A 6,377-nucleotide genomic window follows, 5' to 3' on the forward strand; every position below is an offset into this window, starting at 1 on the left:
TAATATGAGAAATAGAGAAGCTACTGGAAGGATTGGAAAGTGGGCTGCGGAACTCAATGAGTTCTGCATTGATTATGTGCATAGATCTTCGATCCAGTCCCAGGCGCTAGCAGATTTCATCGCTGACTGGACGCCAGGGGCTCAGGAGGAAGAAGCAAGTAATGATGCCGAAGCTTGGATAGTATTCTGAGATGGTTCCTGGGGAACCTTCGGGGTAGGTGCAGCTGCCATTTTAATTGCACCTTCCAAAGTCATAACATGCTACGCAGTGAAACTTGATTTCAGTTGTACAAATAATATTGCTGAATACGAAGCTTTGCTTTTGGGTCTTCGAAAGTTGAAGGCAATGGGGATAAGAAGGGCGGTTCTCAAAAATGATTCCCAAGTTATTTCTGGTCATGTTGACAAAAGTTGCAAAGCAAGAGATCCAAAGCTTGAGAAATATTTGGATATAGTTCGAAGACTTGAAGCTTCCTTCGAAGGGTTTTCTATCAAGAATATTCCACGAGGAGAAAATGAACACGCTGATCTATTAGCCAAGTCAGCGGCACAGGGGCTACCATTACCTTCGGAAGTATTCTTTGAAATAATAAAAGCACCTTCGGTTGACCTTCTTGAAAGAGCAGTGCTCAATATATCTCCTGTTTATAGCGAAGATTGGAGAACTGAGATCATGTCTTTTCTTCAGGGCAATTTCCTTTCAGATGATGAAGCTTATCATAAGAGAATAGCGGCAAGAGCCCGTCCATATGTAATAATAGAAGGGGAGTTATACAAGCATGGAGTCCGTTCTCCATTACTCAAATGTTTATCCAGAGCTGAAGGTATAGAGTTGATGAAAGAAATACATGCAGGCCTGTGTGGATCTCACATCGGATCTAGGCCTTTGTTGGGTAAAGTTTTTCGTCAAGGATTCTATTGGCCGAAGGCAGCTTCGGATGCAGCAGAATTAGTCCAAAAATGCGAAGGTTGTCAAAAATGTGCAAGAGATCAAAAACAACCTTCGTCTCTAACTCAATTAATACAGCCCACTTGGCCATTGCAAATGGGGCCTTGATTTGCTAGGCCCACTTCCACCAGCACAAGGGAATTTAAGATATGTTATAGTGGCAGTGGAATATTTTTCTAAATGGATTGAGGCGAAGCCTTTAGCCACAATAACTTCGGTCACTGTTCAAAAGTTTTTTTGGCAAAATATTGTGTGTCGCTTCGGAGTGCCGAAGGCCATTACCGTAGACAATGGAACGCAGTTTGATGCCGAAGCTTTCAGAGAGTTTTGTGAACAAATTGGCACGAAGATCCATTTTGCATCAGTTCGGCACCCGGAGTCAAATGGACTTGTCGAAAGAGCTAATGGCATTATAATGACAGGAATAATGAAGTTAATCTTCAACCAGCCCAGGGGGAAGTGGCCGGACGAATTAATCAAAGTGGTGTGGAGCCACAACACAACAATATCAAGGTCAACAGGTTTTACACCATTCAAATTGATGTTTGGTGACGAAGCAATAACCCCAGAAGAAGCTAAAGCGGGATCAATAAGAACAGTGGCTTCGGCAGAGGACAAAGCTGATTATTCTGTGGCAAAAGTTGCTATAGAAGGGATCAGGCTTCAGGCTGTGGAGAATATCAATAAATATCAAGCTGAAACAATAAAATGGCGTAACAGAAAGGTTCGGTTAAAAAATATTAAGCCAGGACACTTGGTACTTCAGAGAGTTGCCAACCCAGACAAAGTAGGCAAGCTACAGTTGAAGTGGGAAGGGCCTTTCCTGGTAGTATCTTCATCAGGACCCGGTTCCTACAGGTTGAAGGATATGGACGGCAGCGACATTCCTAGATCTTGGAATGCAGATGAGCTTCGGCGGTATTATGTGTAACCTGATGTAATCTTTTTTATTCTTTCATATGGCACCCTTTTCCTTTCCAAAGGGGGAGAAAGGTTTTTAATGGGTCCATAGCATGTAATTTCTCTTTTTCTTATATCAGCTCTACAAGAGCAGTATCCTCCGAAGATGTAAATGTAAAAACTGGGCATGCACCATCGAGTGCAATGAGAAAAAGAAAAAACAGGGAGAAGCTCGAAAGACGTCCCTAAGGGGATGCAGAGCATGACGAAGCTACAAAAAGCCATTCCTAAGGGAGCGCAGCGTAAGTTTTCTGCTCAAAAGTCGTTTCTAAGGGAATGCAGAGCTTACAGCGAAAAGTCAACGCTGATTCCGCCGAAATAAAAGGCGAAGCGCGAAAAGTCAACGCGAATACCGCCGAAATAGAAGGCGAAGAAGCTCCTAAGGGAGGCTTACAGCGAAAAGTCAGCGCTGATACATCGAAAAATAAGCGGTGAAGCCGAAAAATAAACGGCAAAGATTTGTTATTCCTAAGGGAATAAGAGTTGTGATTGTGGTTTCGTATGTGTCTTTGAACATTCACTTGCACGATACATTACATTATACATTTGCATTCATAAACATTCATTTAGACATACATAGGATCATCATCATCATAACATGCAAACTTGCTTCGGCTTTGAAAGAGAAGGCTTCGGAGAAAAGGGAAAAAGAGGCAATTTTATGCTTCGTTGTGTACGCAAAGAAGGGAAGGTGTTTTTCGCCTTCGGCTCAAAAGTATTAATTTCGTCCACATCAAAGCATTTCATACATTGACGGAAAAGTAAGATTATACTACAAGGTGAAATTTAATTACATCATACTTTATACAAGTTATCACATGAGTTTTTTGAGCTATTTTTACAGACTATTCGAGCTTCGACAGCATCCTTGGAGCTTCGTCTTTTTACTCTGCAGCTTCAGCTTCGGCTTGGTCAACCTATATGTAAGTATTATAAGCTAAATTCAAAATTCAAAGGAAAAGGTAAGCATAAGGTATGATTTTGTTACCAGCTTAAGCTGGCTTCGAGCTTCGTCACCAGCTTTGCTCCGTCCACCCTTTGTCCATACTAATTTTATAAATCTATTCGCAATACTTCGGGCCAGGCTCGGAATGTTATCTAGGTCTACTGGTGACAGGCTGAAGTTGGGTCTATTAACAATCTTTTCGTATTCACAGCCAGACTTCAAAAAGGCAACAGTTGTGCCCCGAGAAGCTGCCAGGGCACAGAAGTCGCCATGCCCAGCTATAACTTCGTCAAGATCATTAATTTCACCTTCAATATGCTCGAAGGCACCAGGCAGGTCTTCAGCCGAAGGAGTGAACTTTTCGCTACTGGCTCCAACAAAATGGAACACCTGCTTCAACTGTTGAATGCATCGATTGTTGAACTCCAGGCACTTATTCTGAAGATTTGTCAAGGATTCTTTCAGCTCCGAACTTTTTTGAACTTCGGCTTCAAGCTTTGCATCAAGTTTCAGCTTTTCTTGTTTGAAATTTTCTGATTGGGAAAGAAGCTTCGAATTTAATTCTGTTATTTTGGCTTCAGCATTCGCTAATAAGCCTTCGGCTGTTTGAAGCTCGAAGTCTTTCTTTTCGATGGCAGCTGATTGCTCTTTTATCTTGTTTTCTAAGTTCTCAATTATAACTTCGTGCCTTTTATCCTCTAAGTCCTGCTGCATTTTTAAGGCCTTGCTCAAAAGCATACTCTGTGGACAAATAACCTTCGTTAGAAAATATTTGTGTTGTTACAAATAGTAAGGGTTAGACACAAGATGTTTACCTTAAAATTGGAGTAAAACAAACTGCCGACAATGTGTTGTCGTCGGTAGCGGTTGATATCCGCTTCGAGCTTCGAGAAACCGATACTCTTTGATAGAGTACCGATAACCTTCGCGCCAGTCTGATCTCGTATGCAGCCTAAGCCTTCATCATCAATGCCACTGAAGAGAAGCGCTCCCGGCCGATACCCGCACGATATAGCATATTCTTTTAATTCCTCTTTCTCAGCTTTTGTCAACTCTTGGCCAACTAAGTTTTGAAAGTCAAAAGTTTCATCCTCCGAAGTATCTTCGGTCATCTCTTCCTTTTCGGGTTTTGCGGCCGTAGTCTCTTCGGTGGCTGCGGCAGCTTCTTCCGCGGCCATGTTTAGCAGCATTTTGTCTATATCAGCAGCTATGCTCTCTAAATTAATATCTTCGGATTTGGCATCTTCGGCTCTGGCCTCTTCTGCGGTGGCCTCCGAAGGTACAGCTTCAGTAGCTGTCGTGCTTTCAATAGCCGGCACCTTCGGAGCTGAAACCCTTGGTGGTGTTGCTTCAATGACTTCAGTCACAGTAACAATTCTTTGCATCTTCGGCCTAGGTGCTTTCGTTTTTATGGGCTCCTTTTCCTTCTGAAAAAGCTTCGTCAGATGTAGCCCTAGTGGACTTAGTTTGACAGGCAAAGTTTCAGTCATTACCTATAGGATTTCCTCTATTTCAGTAGCAGAGGATGTCGCAGAAGTTTTTTCTTTTTCATCAATTGATTTTTGCTTTGGAGTCAAGGCCTTTCTTTTCTTCGAAGCAACTGTCTTCGCCTCAGATTCTTGTTTTTTCTTCTTTGATTGATCTTCGTCGTCCTTATTCAGAGCACTAGCCACTCTTTTTCTTTTTTGTTCTTCGGCACCCTTGTCCAGTCGCTCGTAGTCAGGATATTCAAAGCCTATAGCATCCATCACTCGGTTTAGCCTTCGTTTCGGACGGGTGCCGAAGGCCGCTGTCATCAATTGATCTTCTTTCTTAGAATAATTTCCAAGAATTTCGTTGCACTTTACTTCGATTGTATCCAACCATTCTTGGCAGGGTACTTTGAAATGTCTCTTGAATTTGTAGTGGTAGGGCAGCCGGATAAGTTCTCCCTCCTTTTTTCCTTCAAGCTTCGGCATGGCCCACTCTCTCATAGTTGGAAATACTTTGAAAGCCAAAAATTCCTGCACTAAGTCCCTAGTGCCAATGTGCTCTGCGATAATCCTGAATTTAGCCAGTGCAGTTTGGGTTGGACCCTCTGATGTCATATTACATTGGGGTCTGGTCTCTCCGAAGATCAGCTCTAGCGGGCTCTGGACCAGCTTCTCCTTATCATCGTCAACTTTGACGTAGAACCATTCTGATTCCCAGCCTGCCAGCCACTTGCTTCGGTAGCTGATCACAGGAAATTTTGTAGTCTTCCGGTAGGAAAAATTGTAGGAGCCCAAGTTTTCATGTAACCCATCTATTCGGGCCTTGGTTTGGTAATGCAGCTCATGTACTCGGCAGAAACCTTCGGCAAACGGTTCCACCCCTTGGCTTTGGAGAGCCCAAATGTAAACGCTAAGCCTAACGATAGCGTTAGGAGTTAGCTGATGAAAGTGGATCCCAAACTTCTTCAGCACATCAGCAATCATCTTATTCAAGGGAAATCTCAAACCAGCTTTGAAGAAACTCTTAAAAACTACTATTTCATCTTTTCCTGGCTTCGGAGTAGTTTCCTCTCCACCAAAGCGAATCAGCTCTTTCTTTTCTTCATTGAAATAGCCCAATTTCAACATCTTAGGAAGGTCACCTTCGGAGACTGTGGATTTTCCAAAATCCAGATGGCTGGGTTTGCTCGGCACCGCACTGCTATAATCATCCTCAGAATCGGTCTCCTCAACATCAACTTGCTCTGCTCCAGTGGCAGGGACGTCCTCTGATGTTACCAGCCCGGATCGCTTCATGGCTTCGGAAATCGGAACAGTCTCAGCAGCTTCGGTCTCATCTCCCTCGTGATCAACCCTAGCAGTAGAGCGAACTCTGGCCATTTGATTATGACTTCTTGAAATTTTTCGTTGTTGACTTTTCTGATTTTCCCGAAGCTCTTCCTTTTGTGACGAAGCAGATTTAAAAGCGGAGTTTCGTCTGACACGATGATTAAGCTTCGGCTATGACTAAAATTTTGGCAGCAAAACAGGTGCAATAGCAATGAATGCCGTGATAACTTCACACCTACCTGTCTGTTTATATAGTGCCGCAGGTGAGAAGGTGAATCGTCAAAGTCTCCCGCACCGAACAAACAGTCACCCGCACTCGCTGAACGGTGGGCCACAAGGTTCGAGAGGGTGAATCGCCAGGGCGCGCGTAACTGCCGCAAGATGGAGCCACCTCGAGCGCGGATTATTTTAATCGTTTCTCGCCAACGAGCTCAGGGAAGGTGTTTTTCGGATCTTCGGCATCCCGAATCATAGAAGACTTTTTCACGGATCAAGCTCGTTACGAAAAACGATCTAGCACCGAAAAGGGGCTACTGTTGGGGGTATGCTTCGTAGCCGAAGATCCTAAAGAAAGAGAACACCTTCGGCAGACCCTCTCAGGAGCAAGCGTCGAAGCTATTATTTAGAGAGCTTCGGCACAATGATAGATCTTAAGACGAATGGCCGAACCGACTTAAAGATGGATTGACTTAAAGACCCATGATGTTTGTGTTATTATTGT

The sequence above is a fragment of the Zea mays genome, chromosome 6, assembly GCF_902167145.1.
Source record: "Zea mays cultivar B73 chromosome 6, Zm-B73-REFERENCE-NAM-5.0, whole genome shotgun sequence".
Lineage (NCBI taxonomy): Eukaryota > Viridiplantae > Streptophyta > Magnoliopsida > Poales > Poaceae > Zea > Zea mays.